We start from the raw sequence: 27,465 nt of genomic DNA on the forward strand, positions 1-27,465 counted from the left end.
TACCATGAGAACACCCGGTGTGTTTCCTTTGAGTTTTTCATAAATTCTCTCTTAGAGGTCAGGTACAATATTTTGGGAACTATACCTGTATGTACGTCTGGGCGTTTTATAGTAGCGTAAAGCTTATTCTGAGAGTCTTGTAAATCTGATTCTTTGTACTGTTAGGCAACAAAATAGTAAGGAAACGGGAGAGAGAAGATTATTTAGGTCCTCACAACCCAGCATCGCTTAAGCACATGGAGGTATCAACACGAGCCAGCCGCTTGGCATAAACATTTCGACATGTTTAGTTAGTCACCAAGAGTGCGACGTCAACATCTGTGTGTGTGAGTGCGAGCGAGATCAGCAAAAAATCGTAAGACAAGTGCAGACCGACCTGCCTCCGTTCTGTATCTTCATCTACATGATTACTCTGCAATTCACAATTAAGTGCCTGGCAGAGAGTCCATCGAACCACTTTCAAGCTATTTCTCTGCCATACCACTGTCGAAAAGCGCAAGGGAAAACAGTACACTAAAATTTTACCGTGTGAGCTCTGATTTTATTGTGATTATCATTCCTCCCTATGTAGCTGGGCGCCAACAAAGGACAAAGTTTCTGATTGAAATTTCATGAGAAGACCCTGCTGGAACGAAAATCGTCTTTGCTTTAATGATTGCTACCCCAATTCGTGTGTCATATCCGTGGCACTGTCTCCCTAACTTTGCGACATTCCCAGGTGAGCTGCCCCTCCTTTGAACTTTTTCGGTGTTCCCCGTTAATTCTATCATGCGGATCCCACACCGCACAGCAATACCCCAGAAGTAGGCGGACATGCGTAGTGTAAGCAGTTTCCTTAGTATACCAGTTAAATTTGCTAAGTGTTCTACAAATAAATCGCAGTCTTTGGTTTGCTTTCTCCAAAACATTATCTATGACATCCTTCCGGTTTAGGTTATTCGTCGCTGTAATCCCTAAGTACTGAGTTGAATTTACAGCCTTTCGATCTATGGGTTTTATCCTCTAACCGGAATTTAGCGGAGTTCTTTTATTACGCATGTGGATGGCTGCACACTTTTCATTATTTAGAGTCAATTGCCACTTTTCGCACCATACAGATATCTTACCTATATCGTTTTGCAGTTTGTTTTTAGCATCTATCCTGATCTACATAAACGATTTAGGAGACAATATGAACAGCTCTCATGCTGTCATTTACAGTCCTAAATCGTTTATGTAGATCAGGAACAGCAGAGAGCCTGTAACACTTCCTTGGCGAACGCTACTGTTTTACTCGATGACTTTTCGTCTTTTATTACGAAGTATGACATTCCTGACAGGAAATCACGAAACCACTCGCATAAATGAGACGACACTCCATAGGCAGGCTATTTGGTTAGAAGTCGCTTGTGAGGGAGAGTGTCAAAAGCCTTCAGGAAATTTAAAAATATGGAATTAATTTGACATGCCCTGTCGATAGCACTCGTTGCTTTGTGAGAATAAAGAGGTAGTTGAGTTTCACTATAATGATATCATCTGAACCCATGTTGCCGCGCGGGATTAGCCGAGCGGTCTTGGGCGCAGCAGTCATTGACTGTGCGGCTGGTCCCGGCGGAGGTTCGAGTCCTCCCTCGGGCATGGGTGTGTGTTTGTCCTTAGGATAATTTAGGTTAAGTAGTGTGTAAGCTTAGGGACTGATGACCTTAGCAGTTAAGCCCCGTAAGATTTCACACCCATTTGAACATTTTTTTGAATCCATGTTGGCAACTTGTCAATGAATCGTATTCATCGAGATAACCTAGAATGTTCTAACACCATATACATGATATTTCCGTAAGAGCATGCAAAACGTTACAAGGACATAGAAGATGCACCAATGAATAATTTGAGATAGGGAAGCTGGGGTCGGAGAAGACAGCTTAAGGAGATAATAGAAATAACATCACATTACTATGTACTTTTCTCTTTATAATAGTTGCAGTTAACTGTATATACCACCAATGACAGAATGAACGTACCATTTACACTGTATCTTACAAAATGTGCTGAAACTGATGGCCGCCAACCTCAATGCAAGCATGACATCGGCGAACAAGATTCATACGCACCCTGACAAATATCCCTGCCTTGTTTCGAATCGCATCACAGGCACCTGCAATTCCATCAACTAATTCCATCTCCCTATCCACTGGGTTCACATACACAAGTGTCTCTAGATATCCCCATAGGAAATAATCAAGGGGATTCAGGACAGGTGAGCTCGCAGGCCATGGAATAAGACATCCCCTTGCAATCTATGACCAGGAAATGCTGTACTGGCACTGCTCCTTCGTATTGTAATGTACATCTCTGAATAGCACTGAGTAATGATGAGTCTGTCGTTTATGCATGGGACAGTGTAAATACGATGCAACAGCGCCATCTTATGAACAATTAAAATAAACAAAACATGCATCGTGACTATCTGGTAATCAGTCTCGTCCATCTTGTTTCCTTGCAGGAGATAAAGAATGTACTTGTAAGTAAACATCACAGTACATGCAAACTTTGAAACGTTCCCTTGGAAAAATTAGGGAATTACTGTACTGGTAAACCCCTTACGTTATTTGATTTTCAAACAGCTGAGCAAAACTGAACGTATTCAGACATTTCTCTCTTTACTTATTCTGATCATCACTAAACTGACACACAATATTTTTAGCGCAACGCAATCTGACTTTCTATAATCCCTACAAAAGAATGGCCCTGACTAACAATAACCTATACCTTTCGTGAATCACTTACCTCACAAAAAAGCCGGCCGCGGTGGTCTCGCGGTTCTAGGCGCGCAGTCCGGAACCGTGCGACTGCTACGGTCGCAGGTTCGAATCCTGCCTGGGTCATGGATGTGTGTGATGTCCTTAGGTTAGTTAGGTTTAAGTAGTTCTAAGTTCTAGGGGACTGATGACCACAGCAGTTGAGTCCCATAGTGCTCAGAGCCATTTGAACCATTTGAACCTCACAAAAATCTTCGTTACTCAAACTACTGCAATACAGCGAGCGCCCATATTGCCAGTTAAATAAAGGATTCTAACTACTGAAGGTACTAACTACTGATATTCATACTTAGCAAATGAGACATTTTGGTAGAGAACAAACAATATATTTGCCTTAATAGTGTTCAAAAGTCATTTATATATATATCAATTCATGACATCCAGTCTTACAAATTTACTCTTTCTAATGGACACACGTCCAGATCATTCGCTCTCAAATCTCCGCCATCTCTCTCCCCACATCCACCACTGCTGGCGGCTCACCTCCAATTGTGCAACGCTACGCGCTGTTCCCCCCATGAACCATGGGGGGGGGGGGGGGGGAGGCTTGCGTGCCTCAACGATACAGATAGCCGTACCGTAGGTGCAACCTCAACGGAGGGGTATCTGTTGCGAGGCCAGACAAACGTGTGGTTCCTGAAGAGGGAAAGCAGCCTTTTCAGTAGTTGCAGGGGAAACAGCCTCGATGATTGACTGATCTGGCCTTGTAACAATAACCAAAACGGCCTTGCTGTGCTGGTACTGCGAACGGCTGAAAGCAAGGGGAAACTACGGCCGTAATTTTTCCCGAGGGCATGCAGCTTTACTGTATGGTTAAATTAAGATGGCGTCCTCTTTGGTAAAATATTCCGGAGGTAAAATAGTCCCCCATTCGGATCTCCGGGCGGGGACTACTCAGGAGGACTTTGTCATCAGGAGAAAGAAAACTGGCGTTCTACGGATCGGAGCGTGGAATGTCATATCCCTTAATCGGGCAGGTATGTTAGAAAATTTAAAAAGGGAAATGGATAGGTTAAAGTTAGATATAGTGGGAATTAGTGAAGTTCGGTGGCAGGAGGAACAAGACTTCTGGTCAGGTGACTACAGGGTTATAAACACAAAATCAAATAGGGGATGCAGGAGTAGGTTTAATAATGAATAGGAAAATAGAAATGCGGGTAAGCTACTAAAAACAGCATAGTGAACGCATTATTGTGGCCAAGATAGATACGAAGCCCACACCTACTACTGTAGTACAAGTTTATATGCCAACTAGCTCTGCAGATGACGAAGAAATTGAAGAAATGTATGATGAAATAAAAGAAATTATTCAGATAGTGAATGGAGATGAAAATTTAATAGTCATGGGTGACTGGAATTCGGTAGTAGGAAAAGGGAGAGAAGGAAACGTAGTAGGTGAATATGGACTGGGGCAAAGAAATGAAAGAGGAAGCCGCCTGGTAGAATTTTGCACAGACCACAACTTAATCATAGTTAACACTTGGTTCAAGAATCATAAAAGAAGGCTGTATACATGGAAGAAGCCTGGAGATACTAAAAGGTATCAGACAGATTATATAATGGTGAGACAGAGATTTAGGAACCAGGTTTTAAATTGTAAGACATTTCCAGGGGCAGATGTGGACTCTGACCACAATCTATTGGTTATGACCTGTAGCTTAAAACTGAATAAACTGCAAAAAGGTGGGAATTTAAGGAGATGGGACATGGATAAACTAAAAGAACCAGAGGTTGTACAGCGTTTCAGGGAGAGCATAAGGGAGCAATTGACAGGAATGGGGGAAAGAAATACAGTAGAAGAAGAATGGGTAGCTTTTAGGGATGAAGTAGTGAAGGCAGCAGAGGATCAAGTAGGCAAAAAGACGAGAGCTAGCAGAAATCCTTGGGTAACTGAAGAAATAATGAATTTAATTGATGAAAGGAGAAAATATAAAAATGCAGTAAATGAAGCAGGCAAAAAGGAATACAGACGTCTCAAAAATGAGATTGACAGGAAGTGCAAAATGGCTAAGCAGGGATGGCTAGAGGACAAATGTAAGCATGTACAGGCTTATCTCAGTAGGGGTAAGATAGATACTGCCTACAGGAAAATTAAAGAGACCTTTGGAGATAAGAGACTCGAACTCGGGACCTTTGCCTTTCGCCGGCAAGTGCTCTACCATCTGAGCTACCGAAGCACGACTCACGCCCCGTCCTCACAGCTTTACTTCTGCCAGTACCTCGTCTCCTACCTTCCAAACTTTACAGAAACTCTCCTGTGAACCTTGCAGAACTAACACTCCTGAAAGAAAGGATACTGCGGAGACATGGCTTAGCCACAGCCTAGGGGATGTTTCCAGAATGAGATTTTCACTGTGCAGCGGAGTGTGCGCTGATATGAAACTTCCTGGCAGATGGTAGAGCACTTGCCGGCGAAAGGCAAAGGTCCCGAGTTCGAGTCTCGGTCCGGCACACAGTTTTAATCTGCCAGAAAGTATTCTGACATTGTCAACTGCTTTTCTACCGATTCTGAAAGCTGATTTGTACAGGAATGGCTAAAGACGGAGTAGACCCGGAAGCGGCTGTACCTTCATTTATTGCTTGAAATTCATCTGGATTTTTTATGAGATTTCATAGTAGAAGTACCTGTTAGATAAAAGATATTTCATTAGATTTAAGGGAGATTAGGTATTTTCTATTAGTTTCAATGGTTTTTATAACTACGTTTCACAAAACCACCGTGCGTCCCCAACAAATTAATTACACCCGAGTTTCTATAAGTAGATACCTGCTTAATGACATTAATCATCATCTTTATGGATAAACACTTTGTTGAACAGCGGAATTAAACAATTCAGAACAAAAGATTAAATACAATATAAGGCTTTAGTACACACCAGACTTTTTCCTCCCCGCCACAAGAAATTTGAACTCGGCACAACAAGCAAACAGAAAACTTATTATTGTTACTATTTAAATGAAAATATTTCTAAATGATATTTCTCGTGATTTATTTTGTAATTAAGAAATTATTTTCAGTAGTAACCTTAACTAGCAAGTGAAAATGATTATAATTATCAACAAATCAAAAAATGGTCAAATGTGTGTGAAATCTTATGGGATTTAACTGCTAAGGTCATCAGTCCCTAAGCTTACACACTACTTAACCTAAATTATCCTAAGGACAAACACACACACCCATGCCCGAGGGAGGACTCGAACCTCCGCCGGGACCAGCCGCACAGTCCATGACTGCAGCGCCTTAGACCGCTTTTTTTAAAATCTCATTTTGTTCGCTGTTGTTCGTTGCATCTGCTCGGGGCGGACGTCGTCAGACATCCGTTTAAGTTCGTTGTTGATCCACTAACTCAGTTCTTTTATTACAGAGGGTAGCTAACTCTCTGACTCTCTGACCGAACACGCTGAGCTGCCGTGCCGGCGATCGCTCGGCTAATCCTGCGCGCCATCAACAAATCAGTCAAGTCAATCACTCAATAAGTCATCCGTTCTCTTTGCTCATCAACAACGATTCCAGAATTTACCCTACTGCACCTGATCATTTGCAATATACTCTGTGCCAACGTTCGACCGAATACCCGGCCGCCGGATATCCGGTTATAGAATGGCCATGCACCTCTAGGTTTCCAACCACTCCACCACCTCGCTGGGTTTCGGTGAGTGTGGCCAACACCGTCTCAAAGGAAGGCCTCGGCGCTTGTTCGTGACGTCACGTGAGCTAGGCACGGCGAACCAGGTCTGCAGCAGGCATACTCATAATGGTGGTCTCTCTGACACAGGAGAATGTGAAACTATTGGCGGTAGTTGACCAACACACATTGTTCTGAGAGATGTCTGCAATCAATTAATTGCGCAATTCATTACACTTCTTAAGAAATAGTGAACTCCTGAACTTAAATTTCCACCTGTTTTAAGAATTGACATACAAAAACAACTTCATGGTCCAGCAGCAACAGAATTCGTGCTTCTTTACCTTATTTGTAAATCTGAGGAAGTTACGTTTGTACTGGGTTGCTTTTATAAGAAACTGTGAACATATTGGTACTCTTCTTTAGGTATCTTGGTTGACTATGGGGTGCGGAGCACTGAATGTTAATGAAATATCTTGCGATTGTACACATTGTGGGAAGGGGTGGGGGACAAAAGAGAGATACTTGTTTTATCAAATAAATTTTTTTTATCTTATAAAGTTTCTCCTTTCAGTTGAAAGAGGGTAATATTTATCTTTTCTAATATCCATGTTTAAAAAAGTTTAAGCCCAGCAGTATTTCCGATGTATGAAGCTATTTTGTTTCCTGTTCAGAATTTCTTTTGTTGAAAACGACTGTAATCTAATGACTGGCAACAGTTGGACGTTTACACATGTAAATTAGTTCACATTTCTAGTGACGATGTCAAATGAAAATAAATAAATAAAAGAAACGAGTTCATTGTAAGGGGGTTGGGGTAAGTTTCGATAGCAAAGTGGATAGTTACTTGAATGTAAAATTTCCGAAGCTTGCAATGGGGCAAAGCATCTTCTCATATTGATCTCCGTTTGTTTCGACAGGATTCAGTAATACAGAACTCTATGATCTTCATTTGCAGCTTTACGACAATAAGAAAATCTTTCATCTAAATAAAACTTCAGAATCCAAAACAATACCAAACATTGTCCAAAAATAAGAGATTTATAGTGATAAACACGCCCAGGCGTTTCTGCCTGCAACAGACCTGGCGTTCGCCGTGCGCAGCTGACGTGACGTCACTAACAAGCGCCGAGGCCTTCCTTTGAGTCCGTGTTGGTGTGGCTCGATGTTTCAAATGTTGCCACACAGATTACGACAACTATATGCAGAGAAGCAGACGAAGACCAGCCCGCTACAATAAGACTACCGTGTAACGAACATAATTTTTAATTTCGCGTATGTTTATCAGAAAGGAATCGCAGATGACAGACTCTCATACCCGAAAGCTCGCGAATTCCCAAGCGTGTGTACCTCAATTCGGTGTGCATGGTTGGCAGTGTTATCTCCGATGCGTGTATGCTATTTTTCGCTGTTACGTCAGGAATCGTCGGAAGCGGCGGCGTGGTTTCTGCGCATGCGCGAACGGGTGCTAGCTGTGGAGCTGCGCGGTTAGCAGCCGCACAGTGGCTTGTGAGCGTTCGTTGGTGGCGGTAGGCAGTTTCAGTCCGCTGTGCGCAGGTGCAGCGTCCCAGTATGTGAGAGGGGAGCTACCCAGTGTTACTGATTGACGCGTGACAAGTAAGTTAGCAGTTCCTGTTACTTTAATTACTGTAACATATCGCATAACTTTGTCATCGAATATTTATGAAGAGTTACTTTTTGAACGGCGTATTCGGCATGTGATATAATCGCTTCTAAATCCTACTCGACTCGTAAATGCAATACAGAACTGTAAATTGTCATTCGTGCGTTCTTACAGAAGTGATGCGACACTGAGAACAACTGTCAGTCTACCGGTTTCCGATTACTATATTTGGATACATAGAACAGTCTCATCAAAGAAAGAGTAATAACGAGGGCTTGGTGAAAATTAAAAATGGCCCTACTTCTGTCTGTAGTACTCAAGCCGAAGTTTGGATACCAGCAGTTTGGTTGGCAGCGTTATCTACACTCTTCATGTCTTTCTGTCATCTTCATTTCTCTGTACGAGCTACAGCCGACATGTTTTATAGTTTGATATGTACTTCAGACGTAGCGCCTTCCTTTAGTTCTTTTTACAGTGACTTAGCCTCTATTACTGTTTTTGGAGACCCTCATGTCTTAATAGTTGACTAATAATCTGAAATTATGTTACAGTAGGGTGTCATTAAGTCCTTTTCTTTTGCACTCTTAAGAACATTGTAATTAGCTATCTTATTAGTCCAACTGAACTCGAAGAGTGTGCCTGTAACACCACATTCCAAAATAATTCTGTCTTTTCTTTTCCCCGGTATCTATAGTTCATGGTAGATATTTTTTCCGATCTGCTCTGTAACAGGACACCCATGTGAAACGACCAAACCGAGACTGCCTGTCTGTTGGCGTTAATACGAATTTAATGTCAAAGTAACTGGAATTTATTTTTATTTTTACAAGCTGAGGAGCAGTAATCATCCAGCAGCAGGAGCGTGATTTCACCCCAGTTTGATGTAGGTTCCTTACAGTTCAACAGAAAAGCCTTTCAGGATCGAGTAACAAATCCTGTGAAAGATATTTGTTTTTAAATGAAATACTAACATTCAAATGAAATTAAATGTGCATTTTTCATTAAGTGAAACGAGTTTCAATAACGTGTTGCCATCGTCGATTTTTTTTTCACCCATGAAACAGTTTATGCTAATTAATATTGTTTTTATATGTTTGGTACGTAATACACCAGAGAGGCTGTAAAGTTATACAGATCTTCTTTATACTTCAGAACATCAAAAGATTTCCAACTATTTGTGAAACATTTCTTAGAAGTGACTGTCTTTTCAGCGTTTGGCCCAGTTTGAAACAGAAGGAACAGAGTTGAGAGTGACTCCCTCTGACCGTGAAATTACCGCGTGACGATTAATTGATTTAGAATTAGGAGTGGTTACGTATCTCCTTGATGCGTTGTTATTTTCTCACTGAAATTAATCTCTTCGTAGTTTGTGTTACCAAATGTTTTTGGTTTTGGCTCTGTTTTTGATCATGGAGTAACTGTACTATATTGATGGTAGACAATGAAAACTCGTAATCCTATTTTGTAAAATTTTACAGGAGAAGCAAGTGATATAATTAAAGTTGCTACACGATACCTATCTAGTAGAAGCCTAGTTATTGACAGATAAGAGGAATTAATGCGTTGCCAAATCTCTCTTTGAAGGATTGAAGGAAGGAAGACTGGATTTAATATCCCGTCGACATCGAGGTAATCAGACACAGAGCACAAGCTCGGATAGTGGCAAGGATGGGGAAGGAAATCGATCGTGCAATTAGCCAGCAGCAATTTAGGGAAGTCACGGAAAAACTAAACCTGGACGGCCGAACGCGGGTTTGAACCGTCGTTCTCTCGAATGCGAGTACAGTGTGCTAACCCCTATTTTTTTTTTTTTATTGATCGTTGTTTGGTCGTTGCGGACGTCGCAAGACATCCTGTTCAAGTTCGATGGTTGATCCTTCCACCGAGTTTTTTATTACTGAGGCCAACCGGCTCTCTGACCGAACACGCTGAGCTACCGTGCTAGTTACCCCTGAGCCACCTCGCTCGGTCTCTCACTTTCATAATGGAGTTACTGATTACTAGAATTACGAAATTTTGGGAGACAGATGGAGTTACGACGTTTTCATTGCCTATCATCGATGTGTACTTACCTAAACGTCCTACAAATCGAGGCGGAACAACTTCTTACACCTTTGTGTGTTTCCTGCAAAGTACTTGGTCTACAATTGTAAACTCCTGTGCACGGGACAGCAGTACAAAACGTAGAGGTTGTAACATTGTACTCGGTGGTTAAGGCAATTTTATTTTTGCAAGTTGTTTGGTCACTGTTCTTACTGCAAAATGAAAAAAAAAGGAATAGTACCAGTGTAATAATGTTCCCGTCGGAGTCGAGAAACCGTACTCTAGCTAGGCTGCAGATGAAGGAAGGAAAAACACTCGTTTAAGGAGCCCTCCTGGCATTCGTCTAAAATAACATTTTTAAACCATGAAAATCCAAATAGTCATATTCTGCTATCCCTGGACACACTCCATTCTCCTAACGCCTGCGACTCCTCTTTGATCCTTATCCGGGTTTACTGATGGACTCTTATTACATGGTTATGTGACAGAGGAGTGGCTGCACCAAGCACCAGTAAGCATATTTCAAAAAGATTTAGCGATGTTCCAAAGTTGTAGTGCCTTACTGTGCAAGTGAATCTCCGAACTTCAAAAATGCTTTTAAATAATATAAAAAAATAATGTTTCTTTGAACAACAGCATGCTCGAGTATCATGTCGTTTTTGGAAACCCAGAATCTACTCTGTAGGAATCAACATGGATTCCGGAAACAGCGATCGTGTGAGACCCAACCCGCTTTGTTCATGAGACCCAGAAATTATTAGACACAGGTTCCCATATAGATGCTATTTTCCTAGACTTCCGGAAGGCGTTCGATACAGTTCCGCACTGTCGTCTGATAAACAAAGTAAGAGCCTACGGAATATCAGACCAGCTGTGTGGCTGGATTGAAGAGTTTTTAGCAAACAGAACACAGCATGTTGTTATCAATGGAGAGACGTCTACAGACGTTAAAGTAACCTCTGGCGTCCCACAGGGGAGTGTTATGGGACCATTGCTTTTCACAATATATATAAATGACCTAGTAGATAGTGTCGGAAGTTCCATGCGGCTTTTCGCGGATGATGCTGTAGTATACAGAGAAATTATAGCGAAATGCAGGAAGATCTGCAGCGGATAGGCACTTGGTGTAGGGAGTGGCAACTGACCCTTAACATAGACAAATGTAATGTATTGCGAATACATAGAAAGAAGGATCCTTTATTGTATGATTGTATGATAGCGGAACAAACACTGGTAGCAGTTACTTCTGTTAAATATCTGGGAGTATACGTGCGGAACGATTTGAAATGGAATGATCATATAAAATTAATTGTTGGTAAGGCGGGTACCAGGTTGAGATTCATTGGGAGAGTCCTCAGAAAATGTAGTCCATCAACAAAGGAGGTGGCTTACAAAACACTCGTTCGACCTATACTTGAGTATTGCTCATCAGTGTGGGATCCGTACCAGATCGGGTTGACGGAGGAGATAGAGAAGATCCAAAGAAGAGCGGCGCGTTTCGTCACAGGGTTATTTGGTAACCGTGATAGCGTTACGGAGATGTTTAGCAAACTCAAGTGGCAGGCTCTGCAAGAGAGGCGCTCTGCATCGCGGTGTAGCTTGCTCGCTAGGTTTCGAGAGGTTGCGTTTCTGGATGAGGTATCGAATATACTACTTTCCCTACTTATACCTCCCGTGGAGATCACGAATGTAAAATTAGAGAGATTCGAGCGCGCACGGAGGCTTTCAGACAGTCGTTCTTCCCGCGAACCATACGCGACTGGAACAGAAAAGGGAGGTAATGACAGTGGCACGTAAAGTGCCCTCCGCCACACACCGTTGAGTGGCTTGTGGAGTATGAATGTAGATGTAGATCTGGATGAAAAACGTTGGTCCCTTAGCGTGCTTGCAGACTGTTGTCTGCATCATCCGCCACCTTGTAAGGCAGAAAGTTTTGATCGATGTGCACGTAATTAAGGATTATTTACTCGTTTACTGTTGAAAATCTTATTTCGTGAATTGTAACAGTGGCTGAGGGAGGTAATCGAGAGATAACAGAGATCGCAATACTTCTGGGGGAGGCGTCTACATAGCCAAAACAGTTGGTTCCTTTAGGTAAGATACGAATTTTACATAGAACCTCTCTCGCAGTTTTGTTCCTGCAAATGGTAAGAGAAATGTAAATGCTCCCAAATATTTCGTGTTATTTGTTGTGTACATCTTGCAGGAAACCGACGCATTTGCAACACTATTGCCAAAGTCCATCAACTGTCGTCGCTTCGTACGCACGTCTGTTTCCAAAATACTCCACGTCCATAACTAATGAGTGGAGATAATTTTCCTGAAAACTCGATAAATGGCGCTAAGAGGCAATGCTTTAAGTAGGCATTGCCTCAGGACACATACCCAAGTGTGTAAAACTGCATTTCTGTTTAGATTGAGATGTATGTGCCATTTCACATTTTAATGGCAGTTTGTAGTTAGTATCATCTCATTTTTCATAGGTAACATTAATCAGTAGTGGCATGTCTAAGCAAACAATGACAACTTTGTTCAAGGTGCGTGCATTGAATACGCTATTTAATTTTACAAATTACACATACATGTATGTTTAGAAAAACATAAATCAAAAAGAAACGAGCCAGAGGCAGAATTACAGAAACCAGTACCTGTATGTTATAAGTATTGCCCCTGGCTGTTGGGGCACTTGTCCCACTGTGACACAAGGCGGTGAATGGCTGTCTCATAAAATTTCCGGGCGTGCGATGTTAAACAGTTCCGCGTGTACAGCTGGACGTCGTCATCCGAAGTGAATCGTTTGCCCCTCAGAGCCTTTTTAAGGGGACCAAAAACGGCGTAATCACAGGGAGAGAGGTCCTGACTGTATGGAGGGTGGCCGAGAACCTCCGATTTGAATTTATGCAGGAGTGCCGCGACTGTGTTGGCTGTATTGTCGTGGAGCAGAATGACCCCACGGGTGAGACTGCCTGGCCGTTTTGATTTGATCGCTTGGGGAAGGGTGGTCAAGGTTTGAGAATAACACTGGGCATTCATTGTTGTTCCGTGTTACAGGAAGTGAATCAGAAGGAATGAATTTTTGGTCCCCTTAAAAAGGCTCTGAGGGGCAAACGATTCACCTCAGACGACGACGCCCAGCTGTACGTGCGGAACTGGTTAACATCGCAGCCTCGGGAATTTTATGAGACAGCCATTCACCGCCTTGTGTCACAGTGGTATTGGTTTCTATAATTATGCCTCTGGCTCGTTTCTTTTTGAACGCTTCTTATAAATGTAGAGATCGCTGACTTTTACCCTCAATCACCAAGCCGCAACAAAGTTGCTACGGACCAACGTTATCATAGTAAAGGTCATGCAACTGACCACATATTAACCAGACTGTTTGTGCTACTTGCAATGACACTGCTGTTGTTGAACATTGAAAGAAGGATGTAAGGAGCAAAGGTGTGGCGGTTCTAGGCGCTGATGACCTCAGATGTTAAGTCGCATAGTGCTCAGAGTCATTTAAACAATTTGGATAGAGAGGTGGCTAGAGACAGAGTATAAATTCAAACAGGACGAAGGTGACGAAAGAGATCGACAGTTTCGTTTTGAAGCAACAATTACGGCATTCACATTAATTGATTGAGCGAAACCATAGAAATAGTAAAACTGGATGATAGAGCGGGAATTTGAATCATGTTCCTTTTCAGCGTGAAGTTTAGTTCCCGTACTGCATCGCTTTCTAGTTCAGCACTGAGTCATGTGTCATTTAACTCATAAAATAGGAAAAAATCTGTGATCCAAGTTTCAATTTACAGTTTCTTAAAACTAGCAAGACATTTTAGGATCTTGGAGGAACACGCTAGTATTCAGTTAACAGAATACTCGTTTGTAGCATGTAGACCAGTGTTTTTGACGCATAATGTTGATAAGATGTCATATTGGTGACGTGACCGTCAATCATTTGACATAACCAACAGCATGGTAGTCTCGCACCCATTGATGCTGTCATCCGCACTGATGGAGAGGGCAATGCAGAATCCGAAGAAATATTAGGAAACTGTGAGGGGCCAGTCTCCCCGCCGATTCGACAGTTCATTATTATTATTATTATTATTATTATTATCTTTTTTATTTTTAGATTTTCCAAAGAACCAAAACGGAAAAAGTTAGTATCATGAATCACCGTTGCAAACTACCTGTAAATTAAATACATCACCATATGTGTTAGACACAATTCGAGAGAGAAGTGAAAATAATATATAAAAATACTGGCTTTCAGACTAACAAACAATGAACAAGTGTTAAATAAATGAAAATATGTGAATTTGTATTCAGTACAAGAACTATTAACACATATTCATTAGGTGTGCGGTGTTGGTCATTATTAATGCCCTTGTCAATAGCAACAAGTGTGAAACGACTCAATTAGCATTTCAGTATATCTTATTAATTTGTGGAGAATCTTTTGCATAGTGTAAATGAAATATGATGACTTCCAAATGTAAGCTATATTCTACTGTTCTCACAGAATTGGCATACCTGCAACAGGTCTCCAGACATTTCATAACTATGTGGTTCCTGTTCTAAAAATGCAGATCTATTTATTTTTCTAAATATGACTTGATAGAAGATGAACTTTCATGATATTACACAGCTTTTTACGAAGTACGTACCAACAGTAATTTTACTTTGTTATGTATGAAATAAGTGTGACAAAATTGTTGTGTGTCAGTGTGTACGGGCTCAGTGCAACGTGCTGTGAGATTGTGGTGTATATTTGATTTATAAGTGATGCAAATATTTATTGATTTGTAGCTAATAACGATAGACAGTAAATCTGCCGAGCGTATTAAAATAAACATGTTGACAATTTACTGTCCCAAGTCTATACGCCTATGAATCCTTATAAGTTATAATCCTTAAACAAATTTCGATTTGTTTTGTTTTGTGACCAAGAACGTGAGGAATATATTGTTGAGAACGATGATTTCAGTAGGAATTTATTACTTAGTTACAAATTCTAGATATATTTACAAATTTCCCGAGTTTTCTTTAGAGCGAAAATTGCGAAATAAAACATATCTTAAACTACATCTTTAACACTTGTGTAATTTATTTTACTGCGCTTCTTTCATAAAATCAGTTATTGACATTCCCACAGTTTAACAAAACTGAAAAATAACGTAAATATCCCTAATTTTAAGCCGATATTTGTTAAGTCTCCATGAAGTCATTTCTGAGGCCAAAAAATCGGCGTACTCAGTCCAATATTTGATTCTCCATAGCCTCTCCCTGCGAAAAGATTTGCTGTTTCTTTTAATCCGCAAGAAGCTAAAATAGAAAGTATGGTATAAAAAAACCAGCTATGTACCGTAACATTGACACTGCAACTTCTTAATTCTGTACAGCGCGTTGGGACCTATTATCTCCTCTACAAGTATGTCTTCCGTGTCTTCTAGTTTGGCGTTCGCCAATCTCTGTTTTTTCCCTCTCTGTAACAGTGAATTTATGGAGTGATTGTGTGTGTCGTCTTTGGTATGTACGGAATGTCTAATAGAGAGCTAGTAATATTGACGTCGGACGTTGATAATAGCACCGGGGCAATTGCCCATTCCTGTGTAATATCAGACAAAATACACTGATGAGCCAAAACATTACGACCATCTGCTTAACAGCTTATTTGTCCGTCTTTAGAACGAAACACATCGCTGATCCGCGTATCAGAAATCTGACAGTTTGTGGAGGTATGTGGCATTAGATGTCTACGCACAGATCATGTAAGCAACGGGCCGCTGATTTGCGTTCGTGGTGATGGCACCCGATATCAACCCAGCCGAGTTCCGTAGGATTTACATAGGTGCATTTGGTCACCGAGACATAACCTGAGTTCACTCTCATGCTTCTGAAATCACTGTAGCATGGCTCTGGGTCGGAGACACGAACAGATATACCGCCTGGGGGAAGATATCAAGCATGAAGGGAGGTGGTAGGACCGGCCGCTGTGGCCGAGCGGTTCTAGGCGCTTCAGTCCGGAACCGCGCTGCTGCTACGGTCTCAGGTTCGAATCCTGCCTCGGGCATGGTTGTGTCATTAGGTTAGTTAGGTTTAAGTAGTTCTAAGTCTAAGGGACTGATGACCTCAGATGTTAAGTCCCATAGTGATTAGAGCCATTTGAACCCTTTTTGGAAATGATAGTTCGCGGGTGTCAGCGTGTCTTCGATTACTACCACAGGTCCCGTGCAAGCGCAGGAGAATGTCTCTCACGGCATAATACTGCTCCCACCCGCCTGCGTCCGTGGCGCGCTGTGCGTTTCAAGCCACCGTCCACATCGATGACGGCGTTTGTGGAGACGACCATCGACCTAGTGTAGCAAAAATGGTATTCACCCGAAGAGCCGACACTTTCACATTGATCGACGGTCGAATCCCGAAGGTCGCGTGCCCACTGCAATTATAACTGACGATATGGCTGGGTCAACATGTGAACACGTAAGAGTGGTCTGTTGTGGAGCTCCAATCTACGATGAGCGGTATGCTCCGAAACACTTGTGTGCGCGCCAGCATTGAGGCGTTTCAGCAAAGGTGCCTCAGATGACCATCCATCCTGCTTTACAGGGCAGGCAAGCCTAGGAACCCCACGTTCTAGATATGTGGACCTCCAACCATTTAACGCGTAGTGGTAACTCCGCTGTCATTCTACCTCTTGCTCTACATGCTCACAACAGTAGCTTGTGAACATTCGACAAGCTTTGCCGTTTTCGAGATACTCTTTCACAGGCTCTGCATAATAATAATCTGCCCTTTGTCAGAGTCGCTTATCTCAATGGATTTCCCCAGTGGCGGCCCAATTCTTCGCTAGGGTGATTCCCGTCCGTGTCTGCTCCGCTTGCATACTGTTGTTACAGCGTCACGTGCCTGCGACGCCACCAGGAGGCATCCAACGCCGCGGTGGGCAGTGGTCATAATGTTTTGGCTTATCAGAGTACTTCGCTCATATACGTTGCTGCAAACGTCCAGAAGGTAAAGGCAAATTCCTTAAAACTGGTTGTTCCTTTTAACATTTTTTTTCGCAGAGATCACTGTAAATACGTCACTTCAGATACCCGTCATGAACAGCTTAAGCAATTCATGCGTGAGAACGACTTAGCTTGGACTGACCTTGGACCTCGACCTCGTGAAACAGCTGTTTGGGCGTTATGTATATCCTGTTCCACGTCGTCGATGTCGTTATCTCGAGTAGTGTCCACAGCACTTCTCATATTTCCCCAGAACCAAAAGTTAGTGGCCAAGGTTATTCACAGGAGCTCCATGTCTCAACAGCCGTCCTGGGTAGATTATGGTAAGAAACCGGCACACACTTAAGCTGAATCCCATTTACCTGCGCCGTACATAAAGAACATGGCGCGACGCACTTATGGAGAACATATTCCGGTAGCAATTCCACGTTCATAGGCTGCAAATGGCTCTAAGCAGTATGGGACTTAATATCTGAAGTCATCAGTCCCCTAGACTTAGAACTACTTAAACCTAACTATCCTAAGGACAACACACACATCAATGCCTGAGGCAGGATAAGAACCTGTGACTGTAGCAGCAGCCCGGTTCCTGTCTGAAGTGCCTAGAACCAATCGGCCATAGCGGTATAGGCTGGAAGAGAGAATCTATCGCGGGAGTCATTCGATGGCCATGGAACATACATGCAAACAATACCGTAGTATAATCATAAGTAGTCCGCCCCTGCTAGCTGAGTGGTCAGTACGACAGAATGTCAGTCCTAAGGGCCCGGGTTCGATTCCCGGCTGGGTCGGAGACTTTCTCCGCTCAGGGACTGGGTGTTGTGTTCTTCTAATCATCAGCATTTCATCCCCATCAACGCGGAAGTCGCCGAAGTGGCGTCAAATCGAAAGACTGGCACGCGGCGAACGGTCTATCCGACGGGACGCCCTAGTCACACGACCTTTACGTTTATCATCAGAAGACTTATAAAAACCGAGCGAGGTGGCGCAGTGGTTAGCACACTGGACTCGCATTCGGGAGGACGACAGTTCAATCCCGTCTCCAGCCATCCTGATTTAGGTTTTCCGTGATTTCCCTAAATCGTTTCAGGCAAATGCCGGGATGGTTCCTTTGAAAGGGCACGGCCGATTTCCTTCCAAATCCTTCCCTAACCCGAGATTGCGCTCAGTCTCTAATGACCTCGTTGTCGACGGGACGTTAAACACTAACCACCACCACCACTTATAAAACTTTCTTAAAAGACACGTATCAACTGAACTTTGCTCTCCATGACGTCATATTCCTGTGTTTTGATCCACATCCTCTTCTGTACCAGCTTCTTTTCTCAGCTGTTTCTCCTTCAGTATAAGTTTTCTAGAAATCGTTTTTCCGTAAAATGTGCTTGATCCAAACCGTATGAACTAATGAAGTATTTAAGTACATGAAATGTATTTGCAGTTCCGAATACGAACAACTATCAGCTGCAAAAGGAAATTATGACAACGGAAATTTGTGCCGCACCGGGACTCGAGCACGAATTTCCTACTTTACATGAGCGGTCTCTTTAACCGCGTTGGATTTCCATGGGGAGGACATGTTAACTGTTAGTCGTTGCCTTGTAGCGGCGGATAAATACAGTATTTGAGCGCCTGTGTTGTTAAGGAGAACGATCCAATGGTCCTTCGTACATGCACACATGTCGGAAGGAACACTGTATCGTTCTTCTTAACGACACAGGCACTGCAACATCGAAAATAGTTACCAGAACAGCAAGACATCAAGTATACTGGAAGGACTTTTACTCTGTCACGTTACTGCTAAGTTTACTGTCTTGCAGTTGCCTGTATTACCATCTGCAATAACAATGCAAAATCATTCTTAACTCAGTCACTCTTAGCAGCAAAGGCATATCCTAGCAGTGATGGATATTCTGAGAAAGACTGTGGTATTTGACAGCGGCAAAAAATAGCTCTTTCTGGGGGACCACGGACTGTCGCCTTGGGGACAACTCCGCTGTGCCTACAGTGGTCGACCAGCCACTGTATTGAACACATGAGTGGAGCGCATAATCTTTGCGTGCGAGTCATTGTTCCGCGTATTATGTATCCAATAGCACCAGATACCATCACACCAGATGCTATGCAATTATGACGAATACAATATGACAACACTTGTTCTTGTAGCTTACAGCTAGGATACGTCCTTCACGATGCTCTGTGCCGTCCAGCCAGTCTTGTACTTCAAATGAATATTGCAGACATAAGTGGAATCCAGATTTGGTGTCCCGGAAAAGATGCTAGAGGAAGTGGCGTGCTTCTGACCTGTTGTGAAGTGTCAACAGTGTATGTGTCGAGTTTGGAAGACCGTCAGGATTGTTTATGCAGTGCAGTGTTTGTGTTGTTATGGATGAAGGGAGAGTGTGAATCTAGATTCTACCAAGCAGTCCACCCTTAAGCAGCGTCTGCAGATGTGCCGAGTTTAAATGTCAGTCCAATTAACGGGTTATCATCGTGTCACATACCATCACTCGCATGACCCTCTGCTGAGATGCTTGGAATTTAAGCCAGCAAAGTGACTCTGATAAGGGGACAGTGCCTCCTCTTCGTCACCGATTGCGACCAGATTTATAGTTTACGCGCGGCTTGGCCGCAAATTAACGTTTCAGGTGGAGTAATAATATCCCAGTGCATCAACTGTCAAATAATAGAAGTATCTAATATTACGTACGAGGTTCTCTTGTACACCTTACCTTCCTGAAAATTTATTTGCAATCCCAAATTTTCCTTTGCCTTTTGTTTTCCTTTGTTTTTCCTTTTTACGCATTCTTCGAAAATATTAATAAATACAATTGAAGTGGAACTAGTGTAAAAATTGAAAATAAAAGAAGTTTCAGCATAAGGATTCCAACCATTCTACAGTTTTACCGCTACGCCAACCATTGCAGTGTGACGTTGGTAACATAAATGGCTTATCCTTTGCCCGACCCGCAGCAATAATGCATTTTTTTTCCCTAAAGGCTTCGCCATTTGGAGCTCTGACTTCTGTCACTTCTGACCAAGGCCTGCATATACCATCAATTTGGACGAAATCGATGGTGACGAGTAGCTGTGATCCCCTTGTGAGTCAGTAGATGAACAGTACGCCGACACCTTAATATCTTCTTTATTGCCAAATACTGGCAGTGAACATAGTTTCAACACTCTGGATGGTTAACATTTGGTAACACTGCATAAGCGCGCATCAGCGACCTCGGCTGAGGTGTGCGGAGCCCCGTTACTAAATCGTTGTATTTTAGGACACAGACGTCACGCCAGCGAGCGCAGCAAATAGGTGGTCTCTGATGAAACTCCTGATCAAATGCTGACTTAACGATATGAAAATTCGCTTCTACGAATACAAAAATTCACTTCTTCCACGCATCTAGAACGGAGAAGTAGGAATCAGTAAGTTGATGTTTGGATGGGAATTTCAAATAGATCGCGTATCAATAATCAATGCCAAACTTTTACGACGGCTACTCGGAAATTAAGGCCCAGTCGGGCGTGGAGTGGAAATCCGATCAAACTTTTTCACATCTGTGTTGGACAGCGTCTTTAGTATGCCCGTCGATCGCGTCATGCCGCTCTTTTTAATTCTGAGCGCACAGTAAGCACGTAATGATGCCTAGAAAGAAGTATCTGTCGCCTAGTACGTCATGCCCAACATAACACAGCTGTCGTGCGTTTCCTTCTTCATGACAGCCCTCGACCGCATTCTGAAGAGGCAGTAAAGATGCTCATGCAGCGTTTTCGATGAGAGGTTCTTGATCACCCACAATACAGCCCGTAATTGGCTCCCCCTGAGTTTCATCAACACTTCGAGAGATGGCTAAGTCGGAGCGGCGACTTTCCAGAGACGGAGCTGGAACGTGTAGCTAACTGCTCAAAAGAAGCATTTTTGATTTTCACAGTGATTCCCATTTCGCGACCCATCGGATCTTATCTTCCAAATAGTCCTTGTATTTAAACTGTTTGATGGGCAAGACATTCCACACAATGACACGGCATCTGTTAGCTGTTTTATTCGAATATTATTTCAGTTCACGGCACTAGTTTAGATGCAAAAAAAACGGAATCCGTTCTCAAGCTGAAGGTTGTTTTGAACATGCCAGTGACTTACTAGACACAGTCTGATTCCATGTAGTAGTTCCTTGCTTTATTTCGGCCTGAGTAACTTGGACTGCGAACTAAGATGAAAATGATTTATATGTGTGAAAGTTTCTAGGTTGCTAACCAAGATGCAGCTTAGAAATTTTCACACAAATATTTTCATAGGCCCAAAAAGCAACCAGACAGAAAGAATCATTCGAGTGCTCGGAAATCGGACTAGAATCGTTTAAGTGCAACTATTTTAAATGTACCTCATTTGAAGCGTTGGCCTTTCAGCCGTAGTCCATCAGTGCAGTGGAATGTATGATGTTTACTAGAGCAGCTTCCATGGAGAATTTTGTTGTTATCCCAGAAACCGAAGCCACAGCTTGGGGCTGAAGATTGCAGGCAGGTAAGCTCGCCGCCTTAGACCACCTTAGACAAATTATTAGTCACCACTTTAAGACTCGAACACACTAGACCAACGAACGACAGAGACTGGATTCTGCCGTACGTTGGGCGCCAATACACTGGCGTTCGGCTTCTCATCCACGCCAAACGAAGGGCTTGTGGCTAAGAGATTCAGTCACGTGGAACCGCAGTTGGCTGTGATAACTAGCTGACGTGGCTCCCGTTTCGTTATTGTTATAAAGCAGCGTTTTAATTACAACTTCATCGACCGATAATATGAGAAGACGATGCAGCAGTCGTCGAATGTGTAACATTTTGCTTCGAGAAACTGATTACAATAAAGAAAAAGGAGAAACTATGTTGGTGGTCGACCTCTCTTTTGAAAAATATGGAGCAGTATTGTGGGACAAATTTAATGTCTATTTTAAAGCTAAATTGGAGTGTGGGCTATTTCATAATTTTTTTCTAAATGAAAGTTACAAGTTTCTAATTGTTTTTGAATTGTGTAAGCCCTGAAATTCCCAAAGATAACACGTCTTTTTGGAGAACTATATATGCAGCAGAAAGTTAGTAGCCACTCCCAGTTCTGTTTCTCTTTGTCGTTCACGGCAAAAAGATGTCAATAAGGACTCCCATTTCCTTTTTCATATCGTGCAAATCACTTTCTAATAGCAGAGTTATTTCCCTCCAAGTGTTTAATCTTTTCAATTTGTTTCTATAATCGCTGTTCTTCGGGATCCCACAAACATATGTTCACGATAAAAATATACCAAATTTAACGCTCTCTATTTTCACTCGATGTGGCAACGGCCTTGCCGCAGTGGATACACCGGTTCCCGTCAGATCACCGAAGCTAAGCACTGTCGGGCAAGGTCGGCACTTGGATGGGTGATCACCCGGGCCGTCATCCGCTGTTGCCATTTTTCGGGGTGCAGTCAGCCTCGTGATGCCAATTGAGGAGCTACTCGACCGAATAGTAGCGGCTTCGGTCAAGAATACCATCATAACGACTGGGAGAGCGCATCCTCATCTGAGGATGACACGGCGGTCGGATGGTCCCTATGGGCTACTCGTGGCCTGAACACGGAGTGAGTGATGATTTTCGCTCGATACTCCAGTATTTTTAGACATAATAAACACACACCCATAGCGAGAGCAGGCATTGCCTCCAGGGACTGTTGAAGTTTTAAGTTTTTCAAGACAACCGTAAGTCGCACTCGATGTGTTTTATTTATTGGTTTCGCTCTTTAATTTTACAGCCACTAAAGAGCGAAACCGGTTCATAAAACGTAGTAAGCGCTATTTGTGGCGGCACTGAAAAAAAACACCCTTGTTTTAGCTACATAACAAATCACTACTGAACCAACGAACTTTCGACGTGGCGTCCACACTAAGAGATGGCTCCCAACTCCAACCAACCGCCAAGGCTTTCATGTTACCGCCGGCAGACAGAACCGCCGCCAAGGCCAACCGCTTCCTTGGCTCCGATTTAGCGCCGATGCACACTATGCAGATATTGGCCAACGAAGCGGTTGGCTGTCGTTCGTTGGCTTCCAATGGCCTAGTGTGTATGCGCCTTTACAAGAGCACGCTGACCGCTTTTGAGCGCTGTCTACATTAAGCAACTGGCACGCGCCCCTCCGTTGCTGCCAGGACATGTTGCCTCTGTACCACCCGATTGTATTAAATCGTAAGATGAGTCGATGTGAAGAAGTGACATTGGCGGATTTGAATTATTATTAAAACTGATATTTGTAATTCTGTCGAAGGTGCATTGAAAAATAGCCTTCATTTGCTGTGACTAGTCAAGAACATGAAGTTACCGCAAACTTTCGACAGCATGACAAATAAGTTTAAATAAAAAATAAATTCTGGAGGTTCATAAAGAAGCTATTGTGTTTAGACGTACCTACGACCACCCCAAGAATGAGGTTACCCGAATTGTCAGTGTATCAACTGTCTAAGGTGTCTACGTGGAATGGTGTACCACTCGCAACCATGAATGCGGCGTAGGGACAGTGGTCATAAAGAGAACTAGGGACAGTAGGAAAACGTGACGCCTTGTCAGTGACAGCCAGTTTCAGATTCGACAGAAATTGCTGCTGTCAGTGAGCGCAGGTCCATCTTGACCAGTTTCAAATAATTCAAATGGCTCTGAGGACTATGGGACTTAACATCTGAGGTCATCAGTCCCCTAGACTTAGAACTACTTAAACCGAAAGACATCACACACATCCATGCCCGAGGCAGGATTCGAACCTGCGTCCGTAGCAGCAGCGCGGTTCCGGACTGAAGCGCGTAGAACCGCTCGGCCACAACGGCCGGCTTCTTGACCAGTTTCTTAGCGAAACTTGCGAAGGGAACTGCTTGCAGTGGACAAGCAAAGCAGCTGATAAATCTGTACGTTTTCAGTGGGCCAAACAACACAGAAACTGTGGTTAAATAAAGGAGTGTAACGTCGTCCGACAAGTCGCGATTTGTTTATCCATAGTTTGAAGCTCGCACGTCGATACCTTGTAGAAGAAAGTGTGCCACGTAATGAATATTAAAGAGCACCTTATTATACTTGCTTTCACAGATTCTGCCACTTTCATTTTCGTCTTAGGCGGAGAAATCATATGACTGCATTCGATTAATAGACATGAATGGGCGTCTGCGAATAGTGCAAAAATCACAACTATCGGGTGTGCCATTGAAACTATAAGCCACTGTCCATACCTTAAGATGAATTAATTAAAGATCAGTGCTACGGAGCGATTCTTCTTAGAACCTATCGTATGTACTACAGCCATAAGTAGACTACTTAACGTATGGGAACAGCCATAGAGATTATGTTTCATAATTTGCGCAAAGACAACTTTTGCAGTCGATAAACACATAGAGGCGCCTTGTAATGAGGTTCAAGTTCCAGAGGTGTAATGCTGAAAGCTCGCACAAGCAATGCGGTATTGAAACTGACGATAAACCTAGGACATATCAACTTACATCCGAACCAAACCAGATCTTTAATAGAAATTTATTTATTTGCAATGACAGAATCAAAGAGTATTGAACACGCACATACACAGCTTAACAAATAATTAAATTATAGGACTATATATGTTAGACAGTGATGATGATGTCCCATACTCCGAGGACCGTATGAGACGATGCGGGAGATCCGCACCGCTAACTAGGCAAGGTCCTAGCAGAGGTGGTTTGCCATTGCCTTCCTCCGACCGTAATTGGGATGACTGATGATGATGATGATAAAGACGACACAACACCCAGTTTTCTCGAGGCAGGGAAAATCCCTGGCCCAGCCGGGAATCGAATCCGGAATCCCGTGCGCTGGAAGCGAGAACGCTACTGCAAGACCACGAACTGAGGACATGTTAGACAATAGCAGAACAAAATTTGGCAACCTCAAGAGCACTGGTAGTAACTTGTGATAAGTTTTCCACGGTACACTGAGTATAAGCAACACTATTGCAAGTGGTCTAAGTTCAGCTTACCCCACATTTACACAACGCAGACTCCACTTGAGCAAGGTTGCTGCAAGGTCGCTCACTCACTTCCAGGTAGTCCACTCTTTTATGTAACCAAGAAAGAGTAATCCTCCATCTATCCAGATCTCATCTATCCAGATACTCCTCATCTATCCAGATACTAAATTCTAGCGCATGCACGTTTGTAGTCTCGTTGCTGTGTTGGAGCTAGCTGTGAGTGCCTTGTTTTAAGCCTATTCTGTTTTGACTTCGGTCGTGAACGTTCTTTCTAATATCCCAAAACAGGACGAATTTAAGATTTACTTCCAATGCTGTTGCTTATACTCAGTGTACCGTGAAAAACTTATCGCAATTTACAAACAGTGCTCTTGAGGTTGGCAAATTTCGTTCGGCTACTAACACACACACACACACACACACACACACACACATATATATATATATATATATATATATATATATATATATATATATATATATATATATATACAGGGTATTACAAAAAGGTACGGCCAAACTTTCAGGAAACATTCCTCACACACAAATAAAGAGAATATGTTATATGGACATGTGTCCGGAACCGCTTAATTTCCGTGTTAGAGATCATTTTAGTTTCGTCAGTATGTACTGTACTTCCTCGATTCACCGCCATGATTTCATACGAGATACTCTACCTGTGCTGCTATAACATGTGCCCTATACAATTACGACACAACATGTGGTTCATGCACGATGGAGCTCCTGCACAGTTCAGTCGAAGTGTTCGTACGCTTCTCAACAACAGATTCGGTGACCAATGGATTGGTAGAGGTGGACCAACTCCATGGCCTCCACGCTCTCCTGACCTCAACCCTCTTGACTTTCATTTATGGTGGCATTTGAAAGTTCTTCTCTACGCAACACCGGTACCAAAAGTAGACTCTTCTTGCTCGTATTGTGGACGGCTGTGATACAATACGCGATTCTTCAGGGCTGCATCCGCGCATCAGGGATTCCATGTGACGGAGGACATTGTGAACATTTCCTGTAACAAAGGGTTTGAAGTCACGCTGGTACATTCTGTTGCTGTGTGATTCCATTCCATGATTAATGTGATTTGAAGAGAAGTAATAAAATGAGCTCTAACATGGAAATTAAGCGTTTCCAGGCACATTTCCATATAACATACTTTCTTTCTTTGTGTGTGAGGAATGTTTCCTGAAAGTTTGGCCGTACTATGTGTGTGTTCAATACTGTTTGATTTTGTCATTATAAATAATTAAATTCCTATTAAAGACCTAGTTTGGTTCGGATGTATGTTATGTCCCAGGTCCAGCGGCAGTTGCAATATCTTCCAGAAAGTCAGCCTCTTGTGTAGTCTAAACACGCCATCATTCGCTGGACCTTACGGTTATGTATCACGTTCATCAATGTCTACCTGCACACGTCGTTAATTATTTGATATACGTTGTATTTTTACAAGAAAGAGATCGGATATTCATATTTCCTGATACTTGAAACTTACGAAACTACTGTTCCACGATAGCGGAGAAGAATATTGCTTTGTTGATTTTCATTGTGTTAAGATATTTATTGCGTAACTACTTCATCCTTGCATAACGTGTAATGAAAATGTCGTTGTTGTGTTCGAAAAATATTAGCTACAGCAAATATTCTTCACTTGACGGTATAGGCATACAGCCCTCTACATGAAAACCGTCTGTTCTTCGATCGCCCTACGTCTCTCTTTCCTGCTCCTTTATAATCTGTTTTTTTTTTTTTCACTTGATGCATCCTTGCTGTTTTTCTCATTTTTACAGTTTGTATTAAGTCCTTCCCCTACAATCCTGATTTGTATTTGATCTCTGAGGGTACATCATTTTATGTCCTTAAAAGTTTCATTTCAGCCGGCAGTATTCTTCTTTTGTCCTTCTTAGTTAATGTTCGAGATTCGCTTCCATATATTAATGTTTGGGTAGCCATTGTATTTAAAATTTAGTTTTCTATCCTTCCTTGCCTGGCGTAAAGTGTTTTGTATTGTACCACGTATAATTTGAAATTCATTTTGGTATTCATAGTTAGCATTGCAACCTAAGAGCTGAAAATGTGACACCTTTCCTATTAATCTTCATCCAGTACTATTTTGTAGCTTACTAGAAATTTACCTTTTAAAGTAATTACATTAGTTTTCTACAGAAATTTTAAATTATCGTTCTTACATAGGAGTATAGCCCAAGTATCCAAGTATTGCAAATTAGAGGTTAATTTCTGCCCTCTTGATAATTAGTTGGTGATTATTTGGTCATCAGTAAAGAGCAAAGTGTGTGTGTGTGTGTGTGTGTGTGTGTGTGTGTGTGTGTGTGTGTGTCCTGATGCTACTGTGATACCCTGTAT

At 42.4% G+C, this 27,465-nt stretch overlaps 1 protein-coding gene and 1 pseudogene across 4 annotated transcripts in view; both read left to right on the forward strand.

Moving 5' to 3' along the window:
• The first annotated feature begins 7,874 nt into the window (after positions 1–7,874).
• Positions 7,875–27,465, forward strand: part of LOC126284912 (NF-kappa-B inhibitor zeta-like) — a 269,508-nt gene continuing 249,917 nt past the window's right edge. Inside the window, exon 1 of one of the 4 annotated variants that reach the window (XM_049984175.1) lies at positions 7,875–8,038. The gene's annotated coding sequence lies outside the window, so the exon portion shown is untranslated. The remainder of the gene's footprint in view (positions 8,039–27,465) is intronic. The other 3 variants (XM_049984177.1, XM_049984180.1, XM_049984178.1) reach the window with 3 other exon arrangements.
• LOC126285511 (5S ribosomal RNA) lies at positions 22,407–22,524 on the forward strand (annotated as a pseudogene).

The sequence above is a fragment of the Schistocerca gregaria genome, chromosome 8, assembly GCF_023897955.1.
Source record: "Schistocerca gregaria isolate iqSchGreg1 chromosome 8, iqSchGreg1.2, whole genome shotgun sequence".
NCBI lineage: Eukaryota > Metazoa > Arthropoda > Insecta > Orthoptera > Acrididae > Schistocerca > Schistocerca gregaria.